At 39.6% G+C, this 13,958-nt stretch overlaps 1 protein-coding gene across 13 annotated transcripts in view; it reads right to left on the bottom strand.

The window, feature by feature from the left end:
* The window catches only part of EBF1 (early B-cell factor 1), a 395,190-nt gene that overhangs the window by 35,734 nt on the left and 345,498 nt on the right, over positions 1-13,958 (bottom strand). The gene's annotated exons all lie outside the window — the stretch shown is intronic.

Raw genomic sequence — 13,958 nt, 5'->3', positions numbered from 1 at the left:
TCTCATGGGTACTATTCAGGTTCATGACCACTGAGCCACAGTGAGAACTCCTCCAGGAAAAAAATCTAAGACTAAAAGAAGAGCAAACCTGTCATAATATTTGGAGAGAGTGGGCCTTCTTGTCCTCATACTGACTATACCTTCTTCAAAGCATCCTTAAATTCAACTCGATTCCAAGTGGACTCTGGTTGATTATTTCTGAAATTCCTCCCCAGAATATGAAGTATCTTTAGGCTTCCCCACCTGACCAAGGAAACATGGCGATTCCATCCTCTACCTACTCCTGCCTATCTTCTGAGTAATAAGGGGGTGGGTTTCTTTCTTTTCTTTTTTAGTGTAACCAAAGAATTCAACTACATATTTTCTCCCATGCTGAACAAAAAGACAGTCTTTGTAGTTCTGACATTTAGCTATACATTTAGAAAACAAGTTGCCACATGCGTTACTTAAAATGCATTTCCATTAACCTAAATTTTAAAAGATTCATACTACCGCTAACTTTAAAAAACTGTATTAAATTCAAATAGGTCCCAAGGCTAATGGAAGCAATTTGTATACCAACCCAAACTGACTGGCCCACTTTTCCAAATACAGGTATGATAATCTTGTGGTTTTAAAAGGACATTTAAATTGAAAGACTGTGAATTTAGTACATAATTATACCAATAGAACCCTTTAACTTGTCAACTTGTAAATCTAAAAGGCTATCAATCATTTCTAAAGAGGAAATAAACCTTAAAATTCCTTGATTGACAGTGCTTACTTTTCATGTAAGAAAAAAAAAGAGGTAAAAAAAAAAAAGAAAGGCTGCATAAAGTGGCCAGAAATCCATTTACAAAAGTACATTGTTTTACATAGGTGAGTAAAAAGCCAATAATTACACCTCCAAAAGACATATAAATCAGAATAAGTACTTTTTCCTCACTTGTATATTTTAAGTTGGAGTGAACTTCAGGTAACTTTTTATTAAAAAGATTTTTTTTTACCCCAAATGCAATGCTTGTTGAAGTTGTTAACAGAGTAGCATTTTCATTTAAGATAATGTAATCATTTTTGCATATACAAGATTTAGCTATCTCTCCCAGCTTCTCCCCTTCCAAACAGTAAACTCTCAACCTGTCTCTTGTGGAAATTAACTAAAATTATACCCAGGTGTACCAAATCTCTCTATACGAGTCTATGAGTTAAAGCACAATATTTATTATTCCTCCCATTTCATGAATTACTTTTTAAACCCTTGAGAAGAATTCTTTTTTCAAATCAGACTTGGAGAGAAAAAGCCATTGAATTCTTTATGCAGAGAAGCTGTTACTCGTAAAAGCCACGGTATTTAATCAAGAAATGTATGAGAGCAACAGCAATGAGCACCCAGGCTTAAGTTGTATATCACATCCATCTCCCACGCATAATCCTAATTGCCACCAAAGATGTTTAACCATAAAAATAGCTTTAGACAATTAAACGTATCATTTTAATACCTGAACATATAATTCAGCATCCTGAAATTTCTAATTCTTGATTTTATTTTTCAGTGCAAGCCACCCATAAAACTTGAATTGTTGACCCACCCCTTCAGTTGTTTGCACGATGAATTGATTCCTACTATGTCAAGAAACCACTGGCAGTTGTTACTTGAATGACTGTCTGATGTACTGGGGGAAGGATATGTTTCTCTGACCATAGGAACAACTCACAGCAGAAGGACTGACATTTAATATCTGCAATTAAAAGACCTGATTCGAATATCATATGGAACTAATAGCTTAAGAGCTGAGGAGAAGTCATTCTGCTGCCACAAGGAGTAATTGAATTAGATATATTAAACCCATTATTGAAAGAAAAATAAGCATCTAGTCTATGGAAGTATGCTATGTGAGAGGAAATATTTCAGATAGAGGGACAAAGACTCTTATGCATTGAGTACTACACTGGAGGTGCGGTAAACAAAGATAACAGTAAAGATATGCACGACAAAGAACTTTAAGTTCAAGGGTGCCTGATGATTTCTCTGATTATACTGACTAGAGAAAAAAAATTAAACCCCTCATGAGTGAGAGGAGCCATCTGATAAAGATTGCCTTTAAAAAAAAATGAAAGCAGATTAAATATGGCACACCCGATGGAATATGATACAGTCCTCAAAAGTGATGCTTTTGGGGGGGATAAAAGGATGAAAATATTTATTGGCATAAAATATAGTCCTATGTCAAGAAGCAGATTACAAGAGCATATGTGCCATGTGGTGACTTTCTTTTGTAAATGACCGGACACAGAGAAGAAAGGTTTCTGTGTATAAACTGCCTAACAGTAGTTCTTTCTAAGAGGTGAGTCTTAAAGTGCTTTTCTTCCATCTCTTTGTGTTGTGCATTGTCTGCATGTTCCACAATGAACATATATTACTTTTATAATCAGAGAAAAAGGTTAAAAACATGAGATTGTTCCCAAGATGGAATCTGACCTGCTTGTATAAAGTAATGACATAAGAAACTATGCCTTAAAAGGGGTCTGTATACCCTTTAATAACCTTGCCTAGGTTATTACAGACCATAAGAAAAATAAGTAGTATACTTTTCGCCAGTTGTATAAATATGTGACTATTCATAAACTCTCTGAAAACCAACAGAGAGGGTAACGGGGAGGAATCATAAAGAATGGTATATTTATTTTCATCAGTGGGGGTAGTCGTACCTCAGGGACATGCAGCCACTCTCTGAGAGTGTAATATAAAGTTAATCCTTCAACAAAGTGACCTCATTGTATTCCAGCACAGGACTCAGGGGCACCAGAAGAAATGGGACTAATCAATGTTTTCCCCTAAAACTTGGGACAATTCCGAGAATCCAGTAGAGAAAGAAAAATATTTAATTGGGCATCATTAACCACAAATAACGTCTGAGCATCTTCGGTTGTAAAAAGGAAAAAAACAGATGAGGCTGTACACTGCAAGAGGAATGCAATGCTGAGAGCCCCTTATGTCACCCCACTTCCAAACACCTAGTCCACCCTCTCTGAATAGGCTGTGAGAGGGTGTTATCCTAAACCAGTCAGGGATGTTAACCGAACAAGAGAAGCTCAGAGGTTTAGAAAACTCCCTAACCCCAAAGAAGAAAAGACTCAATTTTTATATCAGCATAATAAAATGGGACCAGTGAGGGCATTTGAAAAATTCCGCAAGAGAGTCAACTGTCCATTGATTCAGTAATCATTTCTAGTGCCTCCCATATGTTCGCATGGCATGTGTGGGAATGAAATGTTTTATGTCACAGAACCAGAAGCCCTTACAAAGAAACTTTCTGAGAGGCGTATATCATCTAACACCAGAGACAGATGAATGATGATGTCTGTGGATCTGAACCCAGCTCCAGCTCTCAGGGCCGGACTCCCTTCCTGCTCAGCAGTCCATTCTCTTGTCTTCCTGAAGGTTAGACGGTGGGTCACCACCTCTGCTCCTCTTTCTGACACTAAGATCACACTACATGTTGCAGGGCCACATGGATTTAAAGAGTCATGAGGCTACTGGGAGGGCACTGACTTTTGAATGCAAGATGTCTTCCACTGTCCTTTCCAAACTTGAAGGTAGACACATCTTAGCAGAGGAGGATCTCATGCAACTATGTCCATACGCTACATACAGCAAGTCAGAAACTTTCCCGCAATGCACAGAAAGCAAGACTAAATGCTTCTAACACAGGAGTGCAAGCTTGCAGGACAGATGTTATCAGCTGAGATTTCAGAAGGGTGCTCTCACTCACAGCTCTGATAGATACTGTGGGGATACACGCATGCGACTGCTTCAGCTGCATTGGAGTCATTACTTCGCAAAAAGGAAAAGTTAAATAAATAGTTTTTTTTTTTTTAAATCAAACCACTTCATCTGGTCTTGTGTAGGGTCTGCTTATAAATGGCTTTCGGTTCTTTTGCAATTTCACAATCTCAGGCTCCCCTAAAGGAAACCAGTAACTTTCCATACAGAACCAGTCTATGTAGAGTGGGCTTCAACCAAGGTCCCAGTCAAGACAGAAGAGTTCTGGTTATACACAGCTATTAACAGCCTGCAAGTGCTCATGCATCCTGAAATGCTGTAAGCAAAGAAAACGGAGAGTAATACAACTAGGTTTTATGTATACCAGTAATGACAAGATTACAAAAATTCATTCAAAACCATCTGGTAACCAGTAAATCCTAACCAAGTAGATAAGCCTTTTCTTTTCATGCTTTTAGCTTTTTTTTTTTTTTTTTTTTTTTTTTTTTTTTTTTTTTTTTTTTTTTTTGTCTTTTTAGGGCCTCCGCCCAGGGCATCTGGAGGTTCCCAGGCTGGAGGTCCAATCAGAGCTGTAGCTGACGGCCTCCTTGACAGCCACAGCAACGCAGGATCCGAGCTGCGTCTGTGAACTACACCACACCTCACAGCAACGCCAGATCCTTAACCCACTGAGTGAGACCAAGGATTGAACCCACGTCCTCATGGATGCTAATCAGGTTTATTCACCACTGAGCAATGCCAGGAACTCCTTCTTCTTCTTTTTTAAATCCACTTCACAACACAGCAAATAAAGAGATTCTCTTTAAGGGGATTTATTTGCAAATTGAAAGCATGTAGTCAAGACAAATGCATTCTCAGCTATGAACATGGACTTTTCTCTTTTCAGATTTCTCTTAGAGAAATCACTCCTCAATCCTCTTTAACTCCTGGGATACTTATTCCTGGAAACAATGGAAATGGAAGGCTGGGGGGCCCGCATTCCCAAACACCAGGGGGAAAGCGCTTTGGGTACCATTCCATCGTGAGCGCGCAGAGTTCCCCAGCTTTTATAGCTCAGCCACTCACTGCAGCGCTTTAACATATTTCTGGGGTTTTAATTTCCTTTTTTTAATGGTTGTGTGACATGATGTCATTTTGACTGGAAATAAAAAGAAATGCAGATATTAGAAAGGTAATATTTATATTCTATTGCCATTTAATGTCCAAACAAATATCTAGACTCTATGCCAAGTAATAAATAAAGCCTCAGAGCAGAGGCAATGATAAAACCAGCACCTGGGTCTCCAAGCTTCCCTGGTGACTACTCTATATTTGAACTAAAGGAATAACAGGGGAGCATTTCCCTTCAAGGCAGATCCTTTCTGGGCATAAGAGTTATTACATATGTGTTAGGCAGAGTCTTTTTGTTCCATAATGGCCCCATTTTTCCCTCAGTCACTAAATTAACAACCAGAGGTAAACAATAAAACAGCAAGTTATCTTCATGAACCTATTTTTAAGACTGACTTTAAAAGATATAAACCGCAAAAATCAACCAGAAATCTAAACAAGAGCCAGAGATATGGTTAATGAAGAAATTGGTTGCATTTCCAGTCATTTGGATATTGCGTTACTTGCCTAGATGTTCCGTGCACAAACGGCATTCTGGGTCGGCCCTTCCTGGAAGGGATACATTCTCTAAGAAACCTAACACCAAATCCCTTGCAAGCGGAGCCCCTGCTTTTGGTGTGAAATGCATTCACAGCCTGGCGCCCAGCCTCGGGAGCCAGTGAGGTCCAGGAGAGCATTGGGAAGAGGCTCACTGAACTACAGAAAGCTATATCTGAACCAGAAGGGTGTCAGGATGAAACCAACATGGGAAGAATTGATCAATACAGGAGCCAAAGGAAATTTTCCAAACTGGCTTTGAACATGCTCTGACTTCTTATTTGCAGTCTTCGAACCTCCGGTGTAGCAACAGCTTTGAGATTCAAAAATCAAGTGAAGGAAACAATATAGCAATACCTCCCTCCACCGAAGGTACCACCAGAGGTACTGTTGGTTTGTATGGCTATGTCCTCTTTATGGGCACTGGAGCCAGAGCCTGCAAGGAAAGACTGAAGAGAGAAAGGGAGCTGGGAAGTGGATCAGAGCCAAGACAAAGAAATGCAGGGACTCTGGGAGAAAGAGATGGAAGACCCTACGGACTGTCACTTGGAATGCAAAGGACTTGTGTTGGGTTTGGAAATTAACTCTTCCAGAAAGCAAAAGCAATCAGGAGCCAAAAGAAAGAATTCAGAGCGTCCCATTTTTGTTTTTCAAAACGGAAAGAGCTTTACTGTGTTTCTAAAAATAAAAGGAATGTATTCTTATTGTATAAAAAATACAAAAGAAACAAAAACGGGGAAGAGTCTCATAATAAGCCCACTCACATGTAACCACTACTTATATTAGTATGTAGGCTTTCAGCCTTTTTCATAGTACTTTTTATATCAATATAGATTATATACATATTATATCCATTTCATTCTTTTTAATGGCTATAGCATATTGGATTATATGGATGGCCATAACCTGCGGAACAAGTCCCCTGTTAATTGGGATGTATTTTTCCCCCAAATTTTCACTGTTTAAGAAGTGCTATAATAAACAACATTCAGGAGAAATTCTTGGCTAAAAGAACATGTATGTTTTAAGACTTCTGATGCATATATTTCCCAACTTTCCTTCATAAAATTTATACCAATTTACATTTCGACAGGTTACTTTTAAAGGCACCTGTGAAAGAAAACTGACGTTTAAGATTGTGCATCCTGAACTCAACTATTCCCTAAGTTACAAGGACCTTTGAAAGTTTTTAATAGATATGAAAGACCATGGTGATTACTTGCGGAAGTGTCATTTCAAACATACCGGAGGTCACAGAAGGCCCTTTTCCCAGGATTACCAAAGTGCTTTACAGACATTGTCTCAATGATTCCTTCAATATGCCCTGGATATGAATGTCAAGATGTATTACCGCTGATTCAAAGGTGAGAAATTGAGGCACGGAGAGCCCTGGCTGCATGAATCAGAACAGAAGCCTCATGTGCTTTGCTTGCTATGCCAAGGTGACCATTTTATTTTAATATTGGTAAATCTCCATTTGCACCATATTGACAAGTCCAGCTACCGAATCAGTTAAATGGCTCCTTTTTAATAAAATATCTGTAAAACAGAAACCCACCACTAGGAGGGATCCTTGTGTCCAGACTCCTGACTTCATACAGGTGAACAGGTCACTTGGCCTGATTTCTTTCCATAAAAATTTCTCACCATGTTGACAAGCACAGAGATTTTGGGGAGGCCAACCCAGTATTTTCAACTTGCTTCACACATGATCAAGAAACCATGTTTCCTGGTTCATCACATTCACCTTATATAAGGGTGTGAGCTGGGCTCTCAAAAGTTGATTTATCATTTGGGGAAAAAAGACAACTAATGCTATTGAAATACATTAAGTCAACTTATTTCATACCACAACCAGAACGTATTTTCCAGAAAATCCTTGGTGAGAAGTCACTGGCAGAAGAGGAGCATCTCTTACACAGACCCGCTGCTTGCCCTAAAGGGTTACACTCTTATCTAAAATGGGAAGTAGGTAGGAGTTCCTGTCATGGCTCAGTGGTCACAGACCCATCTAGTATCCATGAGGATGCGGGTTCCATCCTTGGCCTCACTCAGTGGGTTAAGGATCTGGCGTTGCTGTGGCTGAGGCACAGAGCTCCAATTGGACCCCTAGCCTGGGAACTTCCATGTGTCTTGGATGTGGCCCTAAAAAGACAAAAAATAAACTTAAAAAATTTAAAAAATTAAGTGGGAAGTAGGTGAATGTACAATAATCAGGGGGAAATGTACTGCTCTCTAACTGTGAGAGAGCTGATGAGAAAAGTTGTGCCTGTTATTATATTGCATATAATGTGCTCTGAATAGCATGGCCTTCCTTCCAGGAGCCTTAATTTAGATTTCCAAATGTGACGATGCAAGTTTTAAACTAAAATTAAATCCCTCAAGCAAAGAGAAGCTCAAAGAGCTCCACAAATTTTTTTCTTCCTTCCTTCCTTGCTTCCTTTCTCTGTCTCTCTCTCTCTCTTTTGCCTTTCGATCTTCGTCACTTGGGAATCTTTTTAAAAATCTGATCATTTATGATTAGGTTTCAAAGCCGATTTGCTCAGATGCATGAGAGGAGGTTGACTGTTACCGTATAATGGATGATGGTGTTTTAAGTGTTGGGGGTCAACCCACTCTGTCTTTCTTCCTTAACGTTTAAAGATAAATCCATAATTTTCTTCCCTACTGGCACACCTCCTGATATAACAAGAGTAGTATTCCTCCTATAATTGTTCTTCAGATTTCTTCCCAAAGAGTTTTGACAATAACTGTTATCAAGGGGGTCAAATCACCCAGCCTGTCTGATAAACATGTTTTCTTGTGTTCCCCCCCCAGTGAGTGCTTGACACTGTACTTTTATCATCCAGTGTGTGTTCAGAATGAGCTTAGAACAGCAATTGCCGGGAATAGGCAGGCGATAAACCGCATTGATTTAACACATCTTGTTTTCAATCATGCTTGGATTTTCTGAGCACGCATTTTTCCTGTACTCTGGCTTGTAGCTTTTATCTGACGAGCTGATCCCTTTTCAGTGGAAAATGAAAAGGTCGCACAATAAGACACGGTTTACTGGAACTTGAACACGCACCAGGGAAAGTATTTTAGATAAATACTGTCAGACATAGTGGAGCTGAATTTCAACGACACAATTGTTAAACAACAATACTTATTACTCTCCTAGAACAAGCTCCCAGCAACTTACAGCTCTCAGCAGGGAACAGCACCGAGTCAGGCTCCGAAGCTCAGAAACCCTTCTCTGAGCCTCGCATTCACGGAGCACAGAGTTCTGGGCTGAGGTCCTATTCTGATTGTTAATACCGGCTTTTTATGAACCCACTCAAAATACTAGTCCCACTGTTACAGGGTTGTTTCCACTAAACCAGTGGGCAGGGTTCAGAAGAGTTGGATAGTAACGTTATAGCCAAGCTCTGCAGATAGATTGGGAGGGGAGAAAAGTCCCAAGAAAAAGTGACATAAAGTGATTCCAAATCACCCATTAATTCTGCTAATAAGACAGGAAAGTCTTTGTAACTGGCAGATATTGGAGGATTAAATGCTTATTTGGTTATATTTTAATGGACTCACAGAGAACGTATAACAAGTGTGCTATGGAGAGTTAACAATAGCCTTGCAGATAAGCCTCGAGGCTTTGTCAGCCTCAACGCCAACCTAAACGGCATTTGGTATATAAAATAAATGAAGTCGGCCTTCCTCAGTACTGCTGCAACCTAAGAGATTATTATTGCATAGCACTAGTCTTTGACTCAGCCAGAAAGTCTCCTCTGCCTCAATGTCTGATCTGGAACCCTCCCCTTCTAGTCTTAACACACATTCTGATTGTATCCCTATCTATTGTCTACTGCAGAGCTTCTTGATCTTTCTCTGTTCACAGTACCTTGGGTGCCTCAGCAATCTTTTCTCAGTGCCCTCGAGCCAAAGGAAAGGCCCAACAGTTTTGTTTAATGAATTACTGAGGTCCAAACAGCTTAATGTTTATATTCTACCAACTTAATGCTTACATCCCTAATATGTATGTCCTAGCAACCTAGTAGCCATTTGAAAAAAAAATACAAAGAAATCAAATGAAAAAAATAATATAATACTACTTTTATGTCATTTTAACATAATTATGAGAAATTTCTAATGGGATATGTGCTCCTATTAGGCACTGAATAACTTCTCAAACCCTGGAATAAGACTGGACATTGATGCCTCTTTTCTACTGCATGTCAGTTTTCACAGGACACTGCCTTTGATCACAGCAACTGCTGAAAACTCAGGCTTGCTAAGCTATGACACCATCAAAAGAAATATAATGTTAAGCTATGAACTACCTTGAACTAGCAGTTTGTATAGTACCTGACAGATGTAAAGTATCACTCATTTCCCTCAAATTTAAACTATCCATGTCACTCCAGTATGTTTGCAGAGATTCCCCGGTGCATAAGTTTAGGGCCCATGGATCTACTTAAAAGCAGACAATCCATGAAATGCTTCAAGACTCCAATGTATTCATTCATTATGTCTTTTCTACTGATAATAATTATTAATATAATAACAACATCAACTAACACTTCCTAAGGGCTGACTATGTGCCAAGCACTTAACATGGATTAACCTAACTGATCTTTACCATAACCCATATCATTATTCCCATTATACAGAGAAAAAAACTGAGGCTTGGAGGACTTAAACATTATGCCTCAATCCACAGAGCTGATGAGTGAAAAGCTAGAGTTTCAAACACAGGCAGTCTGCCTCCCAAGCCCTGCTCTTAACCTCTTTGCCAGAGCAGTCCAGTTAGGACCACCAGGAGGCCTCCAGAATAGGTCTCGAAAAATTCTGACTTGCAGTTCTCTTCTAATGTTTTTCTTGCTCCCAGTATAGCCCTCTATGTGCAGTCTGTTCTAATCCTTTGCTTGGTCCCAATTTATATCTTCCTCCAGACCTCATTTGACTTCTCTTTCTCTAATAGCACACTTCCTACCTTTGTTCCAGCCCTTTTGGAGGAAAGAAAAGCTATATTATCATCCAAGCTATATCACTGACTAGCTATGTGCCTTTTGGAAAAGTCACATTAAGTCTTGCTGATATGTCAAGTGAAGATATGATGTGATATTATTCGTCCTCAACAGGCAGCTGTATTACTGATAACAGAATACCTGCCATGTGCTAGAAATAGGGGCAGATATGGGAACACAGGATTAATTAGACATATTTACATATTACGCTCTCAAGAAACTCCAGAGTTGGGAGGGCAGAAAGTTATCACCAGAACTGTACGACATGACAAATACAATATGAGGATGCAGGACTACAGAACATCAGGTATGTTTCACTTGCCCTTGGGGTTCAGCCTTTCCTCCCTACTCACACTAATTTGAAAGTACAGTTCAAAGCATTCCACCACCTCTGATTCTCAAGCATTACTCTGAATCAGAGCTCTATCTGGAGAACATAATTGTGTTAAAACAATATAAATTTTATGACAAAATGAAAACAAAAATAGGTGGGAGACACCTAATTAAACTGGGGATGCCCCGTCCCCCCCCCCTCCAGGCTTGGGATGTTTTACATTGCTTAATTAATTCAATAAGATTGGCTGCTTGCTATATGCAAGGCCAGGTGTTTAAGATGGTGGGGATAAAAAAAGACAGACAAGTAAAACACAGGTCCAGTTTCCTATGTATCTCCAGCTGGAGATGTATTCTATTTGCAAACTCTCCACACTGTGATGTACCTTTGTGGAGTTTATAATCCAGGGACAAGAGGCCACTTATCAGCCACTCAAAAAGATATGAAACCGTACCATCACTAATGCAGTAATAGCACATGGCACCGAGGAAGGAAAAACCGTGATCTGTACTGGAGTCAGGGAAACATACCGAGGAGGTCACATCTGAGGTTTATGTGTAAGGATAGGTAGGATTTTTCTACTGAAAAGGGTAGGAAAAGAATTCAAGTCAAATAGCAAGAGCAAAGGCACGGAGATGTAAAAGGACAAGATGATGTGTTCAAACAAGGTTAGATAGTCCAGTTTGGGGCGAGCATAGCTTATATATGGGAATAGGGAGTTGAACAGTAACCATGACTAATATTACTGGCCTTGAGTGCCGTGCAAAGAAATTTATCTGGTAGGTAACAAGGGGCTATTCAAGATGTTCCATATCATAGGAGAAATATAATCAGATCTCTGTTTCAAAGACATAACCATAGAAGTCCAATAAGAGATGGAATTTACAGTCAGAACTATCACAATAATCCAAATGGAAAGTGAAAGACCAACTAATAATGAGGTGGTCATAGACAAAAAAGGTAGATTTCAAAGATATTTTAAGAAGAGCATTTACATAACTTCAGTAACATGACAGATGTGAGGGATTAGAAAAAATGGAGGATGACTTCAACATTTATAATGCATCTGACTATGTAAATAGAGTGGCCATTTAGCAGGATTAAATGCAAAAAAAAAAAAAAAATGGAAGGAAAAACCATGAGTTCAACTTCAGACGTGCTGTGTTTTAGGTACCGAAAGGATATCATGTGAAAACATTACACAGACAGGAAATTAAAGACTGTGATTCAGGAAAGAGATCAAGGATGGAGTTACTTTTATGAGTAACATTAAGATATAAGTAATAGCTGAAACCATCAATGTGAGGAGAGAACCAAAGACAGACAGCGCTATAGGGAACCCTAACTGTTAAGGAAGAATTTGAGAAAGATTCAGAGACAAAAAACAAAGGCAGGTCAAAAATGTAGAAAGAATATCAGGAGAGAATAAAGTCACTGAAATCAAATGAGGAGTTTAAAATTGTCCACACCTTTCACTGAGGCTGGATAACTAACCAAGAGAGGTCTGCGGAGGTGACAAAGCAGATCATTCTGAGATGAAGACTCAGGAAACCTTTAACCCAAAGGCTCTGGTTTTCTTTTGTCTCACTTGATAAATCCCACATATAAAGATCTAGAGGTAAGTGGGGGATGACAGCAAACCCTTTGCCCTCCGAAGCTTAGCTAATCACAAGAGGCATAAGAGAGAGGAGAGGATACTCAATTCCTGATCAGTGTCACCTCAGTCTTAAAGAAAACTGGAAAACTCCAGGTACCTGGAGACAAAAATTAAGATGTCACGTTCCCCTCTAGATTTGGTGGGTTTCTCTTAGTGGAGTAGGAGGCTGAGGCTGATGGGATTTTCCATGAGTGTTGAGGTTTTTGCTCCCAGTCTTGAAGCCTCTCTTTTAAGAGGTGGACGGAACCAAGCTGATCCCTCAGAGAACCCCAGTGAGGTGTGACTGCGTCTCACCCACTCTAGATTTGGACTGGGTATTCATGAGGACGGAGTCTCCTTGCCACAAAATATTGACAAAATACATTTGTATATGTAACCAGGATTTAATTGTCTCCTTTGGAGGCTGGTGGTCTTAATATTGGTCCCTGAGGACTTACAATCAATAGATGTTTAGTTAAGCAATTCACTTGTTTTGGAGTAACCGTTATTGTGTGGGCAATGGGTATGTGGCCACTTCCGCAATAACCCCACATCTCCTGACAGAGGGAACATTATAATTACACGTTTGTTGCTATTAGCTTATGAGATGCTGGAAACCAATTTTGAAAAGCAAGTAATAAAGCACCACATAAAAAATAATGGTGTAATTACTTCTTGGTCAAGTTAAACCTACTGTGACGATAAAAACCAAAGGGAGCAGCAAGGATCATAAGTGGGTTTGTTTTAAATTTGACACTGGTTCTGAAAAAGGCTTGAACCCATCCACCTAAGCCAGGTATACAGAATACTTGTATTGTAGAAATCTTTACCAACTCCCTGTTTAAAAGCACTTTAAAGAATGTGTGCCAGGAATGCCGATGTCAACTCTCAAGAGCTAAAGCAAATGGAACAGTCACTGAATTACTGACCCAAAGGCTTCCAGATCCCCATCTGAATTTGAGCCCTCAAGAAAGAGGATTTAGAAACGTCATTGGATAGCAATCACCATGCTGGTATACTTTGCTCTCTAAATGTAGAGGAAGAAGAAGGGGGGGTGGGGTCCTCACTGGAACACGGACCACACTGTCCAGGAGATGAAGGAAATACTTGCCTGGTGCTATCGATCTGTGAGCAGACACTCTGGTAGCCCCTGATGTGAACAGAAGAAACAAACCAGCCTCCACTTTTAGGCTGTGATCCTTCAAATGCTTGATAGGTTTCTGATCCACATGAAATACATGGACAGGTTGGTGTAGGGAGTAGGGGGGAGCCTTAGCCAAAGTTATGGCAGGAACTTTTAAGGATGACATGATTGGTTGTGATGATTGTTGTACAAGTATAAATGTAATAAAATTCATTGAGTAATTTAAAAAAAAGGGGAGGGGGAAGGATGACATGACTGTTTTCACTTGCTGCCTTTGGTTATTTCCAGCTCTTAGGAAGACATTAGTTAATATCTTTGTTTAGATATTAAGAGGTGCATATGGTTCTCCTAAGGTTCCTGCATCATGAACAGACCCTCTTTTTGTTGTTGCTGTTGTCTTTTAGGGCTACATATGTGGCATATGGAGGTTT

This window comes from Sus scrofa, chromosome 16 (genome assembly GCF_000003025.6).
Source record: "Sus scrofa isolate TJ Tabasco breed Duroc chromosome 16, Sscrofa11.1, whole genome shotgun sequence".
Classification (NCBI taxonomy): Eukaryota; Metazoa; Chordata; class Mammalia; order Artiodactyla; family Suidae; genus Sus; species Sus scrofa.
This window is presented reverse-complemented; position numbering and strand designations above follow the sequence as displayed.